Source organism: Triticum dicoccoides, chromosome 5A (assembly GCF_002162155.2).
Source record: "Triticum dicoccoides isolate Atlit2015 ecotype Zavitan chromosome 5A, WEW_v2.0, whole genome shotgun sequence".
In the NCBI taxonomy this organism is placed as follows: Eukaryota; Viridiplantae; Streptophyta; class Magnoliopsida; order Poales; family Poaceae; genus Triticum; species Triticum dicoccoides.
Window position 1 is genome coordinate 132,129,015 of NC_041388.1, and position 15,231 is coordinate 132,144,245.

The window sequence follows — 15,231 nt, forward strand, 5'->3', positions numbered from 1 at the left end:
ATCGGAAGAGTACTGTACGTGGAGAGGCTGACAGCTGGGTCCACGGCCACAGCCCAGTTTTTTGTGACTTGCCAAGTAAGTCGCTTTGTCAGGCATGTTGGGCTGCAAATCTTTCAAGACGAGGAGAGCTTTCATTTGGCTGGCCGAGAAAATGGCCCATCAGTAGTGAGAAATGGGTTGTACATTTTTAAAACACATCAAACCGGCAATTAGTTTCAAATATCTTTTTTTCATTTCGATATTTTAAATTACATTAATTTTTATGCCAACCTTGATCGTTGGATTGACATTCAACGTTTGTCGCGTTTCTTCAGTCTCTTCTTCCTCGAGCTGCCAAAGCCAAACCAGCGCCGGCGGGACCGCCTGCTCCTGCCTCCCACGGCTGGTTGTGATCTTCCCCGGCTCCTGTTCGTTCCCGTCCGAGGCCTCACCATCGTCCTCCGCCTTAGTTCGCTCGCTGCGGCGCCGCCCTCCGGTGTTGTCAACATGGTCAACAACCGAGAGGAATAAGGAGATGACTGTACATGGTGAGGATGACAGTAGGGACCCAGCAGTGCGCGCAGTAATTTTGTTTTTTCGGGATGGAGAAGGGTATCAACTGGGTTGTGCGGGACCCGTGGCCCGTCTAGCCCAGGCTTTTATTTCATATGTTTAGCACATGACCAGCCCAGTTTGTTTTTTTCCTTTCTGAAAATGGCTAGCCAGCTATTTTGTTTTTTGCAGAATAACCAACATAGGCCTACTTGCTTTTCTACGCCCTACTGGGCCGGAAATCTTTCAAGACGAGGAGGGATGCATTTTGCCTAGAAAATGGGCTATAAGTAATAAGAAATGGGCTGTAAAATGAAAAAATACAGCAAACAGGCAATTAGTTCCAAAATACTGTTTTCTTTCGGATTTTGATATTTTAAATTTCATTGTTTTTGTGCAGGTAAAATTTCATTGAATTTAAATTAAGGTATATTTAGATTTAAAATTAATTTGAATCTGGCTAGAAATTTCGGGCTGTATGCTGTTTGGGACATATTTGGAGGCTGACTTGTGGGTCTACTAGGTTGACGTGTACTTTGGCTTTGTCAACTTAGTCCATAGACGATTCTAGCAGCAGTGATCGTTGGATGTTAATCCAACGACCGTGTTGCTTCTTCAATATCTGATCTTCTTGCTCCAGCCGCCCAAACCAGCTCCGGTGGGACTGCCTGCTCCCGCCTCCCGTGGCCGGCTGTGCTGCCGCACAGGCCGCACCGCCCCACCCTAATTCATTGCTGGTCATGCCATTCCTCTACTCACCCACACCTCCTATTATTTTCCGGCGACGACAGCCGGACCAGTAAACCCTCGTACTCCCCACCGCGTGGGCAACCATTGCCGAGTCTTCCCTGGCTCCGCGTCATTCCCTTCCTAGGCCTCACCATCGTCCACCGCCATGCTGCTCTCGGCGCGGCCTGGTCAACGTGGTCAACGAACGACATCCATCGGCCATGGACTGTACGCGCAAAATAATGATTCCTCCACCTGGCAGCTAGGACCCACCGGAAGGGCCTCTATATTTCGCGAAAAAATGTTCCCCCCGCTGACATGTCGGACCCACCAGCTACATCTTCGCACGCAAGGAAGTGCCTTCTTATTACGCACAAAAAATGAATACCCCCTGCTAGCTGGGACCCACCATTGTGGGAGGCTGACTTGTGGGCCTACTAAGTTGACGAGGACGGAGGGCTTTGTCAACTTAGTCAATATGAACGATTCTAGCTCAAGTGACCGTACGATGTCTGATACGTATCCAACGTATCTATAATTTTTTATTGCTCCATGCTATATTATCTACTGTTTTAGGCAATATTGGGCTTTATTATCCACTTTTATATTACTTTTCGGACTAACCCATTAACCGGAGGCCCAGCCCAGATTTGCTATTTTATGCCTATTTCAGGGTTTTGAAGAAAAGGAATATCAAACAAAGTCGAAACGGAACAAAATCAACTGGAGAAGTTATTTTTGGAAGGAAACACACCTGATGGACTTGGACCTCACGTCAGAAGATACGGGAGCTGCCCACGAGGGTGGGGGCGCGCCCACCCCCCTAGGGCGTGCCCCCTGCCTCGTGGGGCCCCCGTGGCTCCCCTGACGTGCTTCTTCTGCCTATATAACTCCATATACCCTAAAACTTCCAGAACGGAGATTAGATCGGGAGTTCCGCCGCCAGAAGCCTCTGTAGCCACCAAAAACCAATCTAGACCCGTTCCGGCACCGTGCCAGAGGGGGAATCCTTCTCCGGTGGCCATCTTCATCATCCCGATGCTCTCCATGACGAGGAGGGAGTAGTTCACCCTCGGGGCTGAGGGTATGTACCAGTAGCTATGTGTTTGATCTCTCTCTCTCGTGTTCTTGATTTGGCACAATCTTTATGTATCGCGAGCTTTGCTATTATAGTTGGATCTTATGTTTCTCCTCCCCCTCTTCTCTCTTGTAATCAATTGAGTTTCCCCTTTGAAGTTATATTATCGGATTGAGTCTTTAAAGATTTGAGAACACTTGATGTATGTCTTGTCGTGGATATCTATGGTGACAATGGGATATCACTTGATTCACTTGATGTATGTTTTGGTGATAAACTTGCGGGTTCCGCCCATGAACCTATGCATAGGGGTTGGCACACGTTTTCATCGCGATTCTCCGGTAGAAACTTTGGGGCACTCTTTGAGGTCCTTTGTGTTGGTTGAATAGATGAATCTGAGATTGTGTGATGCATATTGTATAATCATACCCACGGATACTTGAGGTGACAATGGAGTATCTAGGTGACATTAGGGTTTTGGTTGATGTGTGTCTTAAGGTGTTATTCTAGTACGAACTCTAGGGCTGTTTGTGACACTTATAGGAATAGCCCAACGGATTGATTGGAAAGAATAACTTTGAGGTGGTTTCCTACCCTACCATAATCTCTTCGTTCGTTCTCCGCTATTAGTGACTTTGGAGTGACTCTTTGTTGCATGTTGAGGGATAGTTATGTGATCCAATTATGTTAATATTGTTGAGAGAACTTACACTAGCGAAAGTATGAACCCTAGGCCTTATTTCCTATCATTGCAATACCGTTTACGCTCACTTTTATCATTAGTTACCTTGCTGTTTTTATTATTTCAGATTACAAATACATTTATCTACTATCCATATACCACTTGTTTCATCATCTCTTCGCTGAACTAGTGCACCTATACAATTTACCATTGTATTGGGTGTGTTGGGGACACAAGAGACTCTTTGTTATTTGGTTGTAGGGTTGCTTGAGAGAGACCATCTTCATCCTACGCCTCCTATGGATTGATAAACCTTAGGTCATCCACTTGAGGGAAATTTGCTACTGTCCTACAAACCTCTGCACTTGGAGGCCCAACAACGTCTACGAGAAGAAGGTTGTGTAGTAGACATAAAGCTCTTTTCTGGCGCCGTTGCCGGGGAGGTGAGTGCTTGAAGGTATATCTTTAGATCTTGCAATCGAGTCTTTTAGTTTCTTGTTTTATCACTAGTTTAGTTTATAAAATAAAACTATAAAAAAATGGAATTAAGTTTGTCTGATACGCTTCACCTTTTTAATATCTTTTGTGATTATGATGGAAAGGATAATTGTGCTCAAGTGCTAGAAGAAGAAATCTATAAAATGTTTGGCACTAAATATTTGAATGATGAGCATGATTGCAATGTTGTTAGTATGAATTCTTTGAATATCTGTGATGCTAATGATATGCAAAGCCACAAGCTTGGGGAAGCTATGTTTGATGAAGATGATATTTTTTGTCCCCCAAGTTTTAATGAGCAAATTTATTATGATGAAAGCATGCCTCCTATTTATGATTATTATATTGATGAAAGTGTATTTGGAGAGGTCATGAGAACAAAGTTGCTATTTATTCCGGAAGAGGTTCCAATTGATTATGAGAACAATGCTATCTATGATGATTATTGTGATGACTTGTATGCTATAAAGAATAATGATATCCATGAATCTTGTCATCATGATTTTAGTTTTCAATTGGATTATGCCTCACATGATAATTATTTTGTTGAGTTTGCTCCCACTATTCTTCATGAGAAGAATTTTGCTTATGTGGAGAGTAATAAAATTTCTATGTTTGTAGATCATGAAAGCAATGCTTTATGTGCTGGTTATATTGTTGAATTCATTCATGATGCTAATGAAAATTATTATGAGGGAGGAATATATGCTTGTAGGAATTGCAATAATATCAAGTTTCCTCTCTATGTGCTTAAAGTTTTGAAGTTATGCTTGTTTTACCTTCCTATGCAAGTTGATTCTTGTTCCCACAAGTTGTTTGCTCACAAAATCCCTATGCATAGGAAGTATGTTAGACTTAAATGTGCTAGTCATATTCTTCATGATGCTCTCTTTATGTTACAATTCTTATCTTTTATGTGAGCATCATTGAAATCATCATGCCTAGCTAGTGGCGTTAAACGATAGCGCTTGTTGGGAGGCAACCCAATTTTATTTTTGTTCATTGCTTTTTTCTCCTGTTTAGTAATAAATAATTCATCTAGACTATACTTAGATGCGGTTTTATGCTTTTAATTAGTGTTTGTGCCAAGTAGAACCTTTGGGAAGACTTGGGGAAAGTCTTGTTGATCATGCTGTAAAAAACAGAAACTTTAGCGCTCACGAGAATTGCTGCCATTTTTTATTGGAGAGTGATATTTAGTTAATTCTTTTTGAAGATGATTAATAGATAAATTCCTCAGGTCCATTAATTTATTTGAGAATTTTATGAGTTCCAGAAGTATACATTTGATCCAGATTACTACAGACTGTTCTGTTTTTGACAGATTTTGTTTTCATTGTGTTGTTTGCTTATTTTGATGAATCTATGGCTAGTAAAATAGTTTATAAACCATAGAGAAGTTTGAATACAGTAGGTTTAACACCAATATAAATAAATAATGTGTTCATTACAGTACCTTGAAGTGGTTTTTGTTTTCTTTCACTAACGGAGCTTACGAGTTTTCTACTTTAAGTTTTGTGTTGTGAAGTTTTCAAGTTTTGGGTAAGGATTCGATGGACTATGGAATAAGGAGTGGCAAGAGCCTAATATTGGGGATGCCCAAGTCACTCCAAGGTAATATTCAAGGATAGCCAAGAGCCTAAGCTTGGGCATTCCCCGGAAGGCATCCCCTCTTTTGTCTTCGTTCATCGGTAACTTTACTTGGAGCTATATTTTTATTTACCACATGATATGTCTTTTGCTTGGAGCGTCATGTCATTTTATTTTCATTTGCTTGCTGTTTGAATAAAATACCAAGATCTGAAAATCTTAAATGTTAGAGATTCTTCACATAGTTGCATAATTATTCGACTACTCATTGATCTTCACTTATATCTTTCGGAGTAGTTTGTCGTTTGCTCTAGTGCTTCACTTATATCTTTTTAGAGCACGGTGGTGGTTTTATTTTGAAGAAATAGATGAACTCTTATGCTTCACTTAGATTATTTTGAGAGTCTTAAATAGCATGGTAATTTGCTTAAAATCCTAATATGCTAGGTGAGGGAGTCCTGGATTAGGGGGTCTTCGGACAGCCAGACTATCTCCATTGGCCGGACTGTTAGACTATGAAGATACAGGATTGAAGACTTCGTCTCGTGTCCGGATGGGACTCTACTTGGCATGGAAGGCAAGCTAGGCAATACGGATATGGATATCTCCTCCTTTGTAACTGACCTTATGTAACCCTAACCCTCTCCGGTGTCTATATAAACCGAAGGGTTTTAGTCCGTAGGACAACAACCACAACATACAATCATACCATAGGCTAGCTTCTAGGGTTTAGCCTCTCCGATCTCGTGGTAGATCTACTATTGTACTACCCATATCATCAATATTAATGAAGCAGGACGTAGGGTTTTACCTCCATCAAGAGGGCCCAAACTTGGGTAAAACATTGTGTCCCCTGCCTCCTGTTACCATCCGGCCTAGACGCACAGTTCGGGACCCCCTACCCGAGATCCGCCGGTTTTGACACCGACATTGGTGCTTTCATTGAGAGTTCCGCTGTGCCGTCGCCACCAGGAAGGATGTCTCATCCCGTCTTTAAAGACGGCACTGTTGCTGAGAGAGCTTTGGCTATCGGCCAAACTCTCCGGCTAGGTGGTTTTCTTATGATCGCCCGCTCGGCAGCTGCGCCGACGATGACTTCTCGGGTCATCGAAAGAAATATTCACGTCAACTCGGAACTCGCCGAGCAGTTAGATCCAATGGAGCTCTCTTCCCTGAACGAGCTCTTCGATCGCATCGCCGCCCTAGGAGTCGCTACAGACTACGATCAGATGGGGCCTAAACCCAATCTAAGAGAGATCAACTCTCCCCAGGTCACCCATCACGTTGCAGTGGTGGAGGAACAATGCGGCAACGCTTCATCTATCTTAAGGACTAGCTATGTCCGGATTCCCGATCCCTCCAAGCCGGATACCCGCGGAGGGGAGGACGTCACTCAAGGCCTGAACCTAGAGTCAGGCAGCGGGCTAGATTTATCGGAAAACATCCAAGAATCCAAACTTCCGAGTTCAGAAACTCCTCGGCCCCTGAGTCTCAGATTGGGTCAGGATCCGGGTTCAATTCCAACCACCCACCCAAACATAAGCGATCTATCCCAAATTAGGCAAGAGCCCGAAGAAACAGTACACCATTACTGGGCCAGATTCCTCCTGGTCATGAACAGGATAAAGGACTGCCGCGAGGAAGACGTAATTTCATTCTTCTGCAATAATTGCACGGACAAGGGAATCCTCAACGCCATAAGTCGCCGCGAAATTACACGCTTTGCCGACTTGGTGTCCATAGTATGACAGTACTGTGTGATGGAAAGCGCCTGGAAAACCAAAATAAAATTTTGTGATAATCCGGCCCTGAATACAAACCCAGTCCTAAATAAAAGGGTGCATTATCACAATACACCTGGGTTAACTACCAAAAAGCAAAAGCCCTCTACAGGGCAAAGAACCGTACTGGAGGGATGGCTCAACGGACCCTGCAAAATTCATAGTACAGCGGATGCAATACCAACGCACATCCTTAGAGCATGTTGGATACTCCGGCAGGTGGCCAAAAGTGGTGAGGATCTACTCCTCCCGAATACCACAGAGCACCATCCCGTGGACAACAATGCGGTGTTAACGGTCTTTGAGACCTTCGCGTCAAATAATAGACGTCAGCATGGCCGAAATCTGCCACGTAGCAGAAATAAATCCTTGGAGTGACACGGCTATTACCTTCAATGCCAGTGACGAACCCAAATTCCGAACAGCCCGAGCACCAGCCGCACTGGTCCTCGGTCCAATCGTGGACGGCTTTCGACTCACCAAGGTACTCATGGACGGCGGCAGGGGATTAAACCTCATCTATGAGGGAACACTTCAAAAGATGGAAATAGACTGGAGCCGCATTGAGCAAACTAGCACAACCTTTAGGGGAATCATCCCCAGTCGGGAAGCACGTTGTGTTGGGAAAATCACACTAGATGTGGTATTCGGCACGCCGGATAATTACAGGTCCGAAGAAATTACATTCCAAGTGGCCCCGTTCAGCAGCGGATACCACGCTCTATTAGGGCGGGAGGCGTTTACAATCTTCCAAGCCATACCCCATTACGGGTACATGAAGCTCAAAATGCTCGGGCCCAACGGAATCATCACTCTTGCTAGTGATCTGGACATAGCACTCCGCGTCGAAAATAAGACAGCCGCACTAGCCCTCGAGGCACTATCCGAAGCCCTAGCAGCTGAGGAACTAATTGCGCTGCGCTCCACGGTAAACAGGGATGATGTGATACTCGATAAAAGATCCAAGTCCACCTCCTTTAAACCGGCGGACGATATAGTCAAATTCCAAGTCCATCCAATGGACCCTACAAAAACAGCTTCCGTCGGGGCACAATTAAACCCTGATGTCGACGCCGCACTGCGAGAGTTTCTATGCGAGAACTGGGACATTTTTGCCTGGCACCCTTCAGACATGCCAGGAATCCCACGTAGGCTGGCCGAGCACAGCCTAAATATCCTAAAAGGATTCAAGCCAGTTAAGCAGGCTCTTCGGCGTTTCTTCGAACCTAAGAGACAAGCCATGGGAGAGGAACTAGCCAAGCTATTGGAGGCCGGATTCATCAGAGACATAAAACATCTGGACTGGCTAGGAAACCTGGTGATGGTACCAAAGAAGGACAAATCCCGGCGCTTGTGCGTCGATTTTAAGGACCTTAACAAGGCCTGCCCAAAGGATCCTTTCCCCCTCCCCCGCATCGATCAAATCATCGACGCCACCACAGGACACGATTCATTGTGTTTCCTTGACGCATACTCTGGCTACCATCAAATTAAAATGGCAGAGCCAGACCAAGCCGCAACGGCATTCATCACACCATACGGCCCATTCTACTTCAACACAATGCCCTTCGGGCTCAAAAACGCCGGTGCAACATATCAGCGCATGATTCAGACATGTCTGGCAAACCAGATCGGCAAAACAGTGGAGGCATACGTAGATGACATGCTCGTTAAAACCAAGCATGTTGAAACTCTAGTAGACGACTTGAGCCTCACATTCGATAACCTCCGAACATATGACATCAAGCTCAATCCGGAAAAATGCGTTTTCGGCGTACCAACCGGAAAGCTCCTGGGATTCATTGTCTCCAGTAGAGGTATTGAAGCTAATCTGGCCAAAATCCGAGCGTTGTCACAGTTGGCTACCCTAGCAGACCTCAAACAAATACAAAAATTGACTGGATGTGTGGCGGCTCTAAGCCGCTTTATCTCCCGCTTGGGAGAAAAGGCATTACCCCTTTATCGCCTCCTCCGGCGCACCGAACACTTCGAGTGGACGGATGCCGCCATGGCCGGACTCAACGAAATAAAAGCCATATTGGCAACAAACCCAGTCCTGGCCGCGCCAACCATTGGCGAACCAATGCTATTATACATTGCGGCAACTCATCAAGTAGTAAGCGCAATACTGGTCGTCGAACAAGAAGCGGATGGACACAAATTCCCCCTTCAAAAACTGGTTTAATATGTGTCCATTGTCCTTACTCCATTTAAATCACGGTACCCGCATTATCAAAAGATAGCGTACGCGGTATTTATGGCATCCCGGAAGCTGCGACGCTACTTTCAAGAGTGTTCGATAACGGTAGCCTCGGAAGTACCACTTAACGGTATTATAAACAACCGTGACGCAACGGGACGGATTGCCAAATGGGCCATTGAGCTCCTCCCGTTCGACATAACTTACAAGCCACGGCGAGCTATTAAATCGCAAGTTTCGGCTGACTTCATGGCCGAGTGGACGGAAGCCGAACTCCCTAAGGAGTACGGCACATATTCAAACTGGATCATGCACTTCGACGGCTCCAAAATGTTGGCTGGTCTGGGGGCTGGCGTCGTTTTGACGTCCCCAACAGGAGATTCAGTTCAATACGTACTACAGATAATGTATACGGACTCCAACAACGCAGCCGAATATAAGGCCCTTCTACATGGTCTCTGGATGGCAGTATCCATGGGCATTCAACGCCTAGAGGTGCGCGGGGATTTGAACCTTGCGATATCCCAAATAAATGGAGACTTTGATGCCAAGGATCTGAAAATGGCAGCTTATCACAATGCCGTCCTAAAAATATCAGCTCGGTTCGAGGGGCTCGAATTTCACCATGTGGCTCGGGAAAACAATTAGGCGGCGGATATCCTCGCCCGCATCGGCGCAAAACGCGACGCGGTCCCTCCCAACATATTCCTGGAAAGGCTCTTCAAGCCATCCGTAGCATGGGAAGGGGACACCGGTAACAACAGTCCGGACCCGGCCAAAATACCCAATACCGAACTCTGTGACACAATCGGAGGCTCCGCCACCGAAATAACACATTCAGCCCACGAAATAATGGCCATTATTGCCCCGTGGACAAAACCATTCCTGGCCTACCTAACTAGACAGGAACTTCCGGAGGACCAAAATGAGGCACGCTGCATAGTGCGGCGATCTAAGGCCTACAGGGTCCATGAGGGAGAATTGTACAAAAAAGCGCTACTGGGGTCCTTCAAAGGTGCATCTCTGAAGAGGAAGGGCGGAACCTTTTGGTAGAAATTCACGCCGGACTCGGCGGTCATCATGCCGCAGCCCGGGCTCTTGTAAGCAAGGCCTTCCGTACAGGATTCTATTGGCCAATGGCCCGGGCAGATGCACATGACTTGGTCCAACGTTGCGTCGGTTTCCAGCTCTTTGCAAATCAAAGCCACATGCCACCCACCGCCCTCCAAACAATCCCCAATACATGGCCCTTCGCGATCTGGGGGCTTGACATGGTTGGACCCCTTAAAGGGGGAACCCACAAGAAAAAATACTTATTGGTCATGGTGGATAAATTCACCAAATGGATAGAGGCTAAACCGGTTAAAACAGCCGAATCCGAACCGGTGATAGATTTCATATCCGGGGTTGTACACTGTTACGGCGTCCCCCACAGCATCATCACTGATAATGGCACGAACTTCACGGCCGACGAGGTAAAACTCTGGTGCAGCAAAATAGGCATCAAGCTCGATTATGCTTCAGTCTATCACCCACAAACCAACGGTCAAGTCGAATGAGCAAATGGTCTTATAATGAGCGGCATTAAACCCAGATTAGTGCGCTCCTTAACGAAGTCTGACATGCACTGGGTAGAGGAGCTCGACTCCGTACTCTGGGGGTTGCGGACCATGCCGAATCGTAGTACCGGATATACACTATTTTTTATGGTGTACGGCACACAGGCAGTCCTTCCCTGTGACATAATTCATGACTCACCTCGAGTGCGCATGTATGAAGAAAGAGAAGCCGAGCTCGATCGGCAGGACAGTCTGGACACCTTGGAGGAAGAGCGCGAGGTAGCCAAAGCCCGTTCCGCATTTTACCAGCAACAGGCTCGCAGATACCAAAGCAGAGAAGTACGGGCCAAAACTTATAACGTTGGCAAACTAGTTCTATGACTGCCGGATAAGAAAAAGAACAAGCTCGAGCCCAAATGGGAAGGTCCCTTCATTATCGACCAAGTTCTGACCGGTGGAGCGTACCGACTGCGGGATGCATCGACTAGTCGACTCGAGCCGAACCCATGGAACGCAGCCAGGCTTCGAAGATTCTATGCCTAGCACCGGACTCTATGTTAGTCCCCTCCCTTTGTCCATTTTCTGCATATGCATCATCTGTCTTGTTTCCCTTTCTTTCTTTTATTTCTCTAGGCCTTCAAGGGTCACCTTGTGCCTCACTCGTACATTACAGATGCGCTAGCCGCACTCTTCATACCTGGGGGCTTCTTTCACAGAAGCTTAAATTATTTACCTGGGCCTCACGCCCAACACATGTGTTATACTTCCACATGTACCTTTTTTCACCATTATATACATCGATATGACTTAAGTTTTGGCCAAGCTGGGTTGCCTGGCTCTTGTATTTATGCCCTACGTTCCCGTTAATTCGGCTAGGGCATAAGGGGGGAACCTCTGCGATTGTTACCGCCGGGTCAGCCGGACATGTACCTCAGACTGGGTGAATCCGAAAGCTAGCGTTCTTAAGGGAATATTCAGTCGATGAACAAAAGATGACTTTTATTTATTATCCATATCTGCCCCCAGATGCTTTTTCTGCACTTCTTATCGCAGTACGGACATGCACTTTAGGGCATGCTTACCCAAGGAAAGGAACCCTTAATGGAACTATTCTCCCTAGAAGATGTTTCTTACTACCCATGTAATATAACATAACTAGTTGGGCACTTGTCTTATAAAGCACTAATGACCCCTACGCCTGGTCTCCACGCATGCCCCGGTTCTTACATAACCGAGAGGGTATTCAGATACACTTTGGACCGTCGGGTCCTGAGGTTAAAGCGAAAAGGTCCGCCACGACAAACGATCTACAATACGGCTAGAAGGCATTATACATGTCACTTTAAAATTACATAGTCAATTTGACTGGTTGAATTCCTCTTCAATACCATCCAATAGGCTGTCTAGTCTACAGTCCTGTTGGGAATACTTTGCGGCCAATTCTACTTGGCCATACACTAAGCTCACAGGGATCTCCTTCCCATCGGGCCCCACAGGTCCGACTTCGGCCATGTGGTTCGGGTCAGCCTTTGTGTACCATGTCTTCACCATTGCCCAGGCTTCCCTGGCGCCCTGACGGCAGGCCGATATCTTCCATAATCGGAAGTGCCGCCGCGCTCCCTTCAGCTTTTCTGCAAGCTCTCCAAGGCCTTAGGGTATGGAGACGGATGGCCACAAGGCCTGGGCGATGCCTTGCATCACCTGCTGAACTCGTTCATGCAGCTGTGAGAGCTCGGGAAGAAGGTCACCCGTTGAACCGGGCATTTCCTCGGTAGGACGACCTGTTAGCATACCTATAGACATAACTCTGTCAGCCAGATTCCTCGCTGAACTCTTTTTCGAAGTTTGTTCAAGCACTTACTAAATATGCCGCGTTGAAGCCGCCGATTCTCCTTAACAGAATCTGACAGTTGGGCATAAACATCTTTTAGTTCCACGCCCAGCTTGGTGTTGGCATCTAGGAGATCATTCTTCTCCTGCCTCACCCTCATAAGCACGCTCTCACCGGCCTTCAGTTGGCGTAGGAGTTGTTGCTTATCCGGATTTATTCCAGCGTCATCTGCAATTTTATCGTCAGATCTACATATACGCCGCATTCTATATGATACTTATCATTCGAAGGATATGTTACCAAAGGGGGTCTCTTTGGGCTCCCCTGCTACGGCCAGTGCAGCCTAAAGTTGGGCTTTGCACTCTTCCAGCTCCTGGGACAGTTGAGTATTCTTTTCTGTAAGAACCTGCATAACAAATGATCCTTAAATCAGTTATCCTAACTGTTTCAAGTCTCAGGGGCTACTGATATATATAATCACCAAATTTTCGCACCCGTATGTCTTTTACATACTGCTCCGTGGCTCTGGCTAGACCATTTTGAGCGGCACGGAGGTACGCGTCTCTCGAGTTGAAGGCATCCAATGCCTCTTGGGAGAAACAAGCATCACGAAGAACAGTCCGGCGACGCCTGTGGTTCATGGCACTTTCCACCTCGGAATTGATGGCGGACAGTTTATCCGCATCCTCTGTCGAAGGAGCGCCCAGCACACGCCTCGTATTCGTTCCCGCCTCCGAATCCGGCCTTGGAGCCTAGCTGGTGGAGGCGCGATTGGTAGCCTCTCCGGGTATAGTCCGACGAGCGCTCTTTTTCCTGAAAAGAAGGCATGGGCGTTAATATGCCTCTGAGAATAATGTCTTGCAATAAAGACGGCGCGCCGTACCGCTGCGCCGGTGTCTCAATCCGGACTGTGGGTATTTTCAGCCCGCCTGGCCTCGCGGCCCCTTGTTGGCTAGTCGCCGCAGGCTCGGCCTTCTGCCTCGAGGACCTCCCCTGCAAAACACGGCTGTTATACGGCAATCAAAAAAATGCAAGGACGGATCCCCTTTCGAAGTGCTGGGACTTCGGTCTCAGTCACCTGTGAGGCTGGAAGTAGCCCAGGGTAATCGGCCGTAATGGCCACCAAAGCATTGTCATTACTCAATTGGTAAAATACCCCATCGATCAGCTCCACAGATATGTCCGGATCCTCCTGGGAGGCCGGATCAAGGGACCGTCCAAGGTCCTCGGGTTGTGGAGGAGGGCTGTTTATCTCCTTTACAGCCTGGCGCAGCTCCTGCGATGAAATCGCTAGACTGAATACTTAACTACGGGAATACGAAACGGATGAGCGAGAGAAAGTCTCTGCTTACCCAGCTCGGAGGATTGTACATAGAAAATCCGCCCTGCGGGTTGACACGAAGGAATTCCTCCTCTTCTCCCTTGTACCAAGTGGATAAGATCTTTATTAGATCAGCAGACGATCCCGGCCCTTTGCGGCCGTGGCGGGTGGCATCATCCTCCCCGTTGAAATCGCACATGGGGTGGCCTCTATATTGAAGCGGCTGCACCCCCCGCATAATACATATGGCCATGACCTCGATCATGGTCAATCCGGATCGAGCTAAAAAACTTATCCGGCTCATCAGGTAAAGAACATCCCTGTCATCTTCCTCCAGGGAGCTCCATGGACGCCAACTCCGGCGCTTTTTCAAAGGGGCGTTGTCGAACTCAGGAAGGACGATTCTAATAGGATTCGGGAGGGGGACGTCTTCTATATAAACCCATTCTGAAGGCCAGTATTCGGACGTCTTCTTTGGGGTTTCGGACAGGTATCCGGTCCCGGCAATACGCCACACTTCGGCTCCGCCCACTTGATATATTGACCCCTCCTGAGAACGGGGCACAAGGCAGAACAGCTTCCTCCACAGAGCGAAATGAGCCTCACAGCCCAAAAACAACTCGCAAAGGGCTACGAATCCCGCGATATGCAGCATGGAGGCAGGCGTAAGGTTATGCAACTGGAGGCCGTAGAACTCCAGGAGCCCCTGGAGAAACGGATGAATTGGAAATCCAGGCCCTCTTACCAAATAAGGGACAAGGCATACCCGCTCTCCCTTGGAGGGATTGGGAAGGCTCTCCGCTTGCTCTCCGCCATTATAGGTGGCAAGCCCGACTCGAACTGGGACCAGGTACGCTGGGGGAAGAAATCCCTTGGTCTAAAGCATCACTAATTTGCTGTGCGGGACAGAACATCTCTCCCAATCTCCAGGCTTGGGGCTAGGGGATCGAGAGGAGGAGCTGCATCGACCGGCCATGATGGAATAGATCTCTGTCGAATGCGCTCCGATGAATGCTCGCCAAGGGAGGATGGTGTGATTTGGATCTGAATCCTCGTCTTTTTAATAGGCAGCTCATTCACACAGCTAGGGGGTAAATGTAAAAACACCCTGGCTCTTCACATTCTCTCGACACGTGGAAAGTGGTCATTATTGGGCGTGGAAGCCAAGGAGTGCAACATTCACAAGAGGCCGAACACTATTTCGACAGGTACACGGTATTTGGAGAGGAACCCGCCTTGCAATGCCGAAGACAATACTGCGCGTCGGACTCATCGTCATTGAAGCCTGGTTCAGGGGCTACTGAGGGAGTCCTAGATTAGGGGGTCTCCGGACAGCCGGACTATCTCCATTGGTCGGACTGTTAGACTATGAAGATACAGGATTGAAGACTTTGTCTCGTGTCCGGATGGGACTCTACTTGGCGTGGAAGG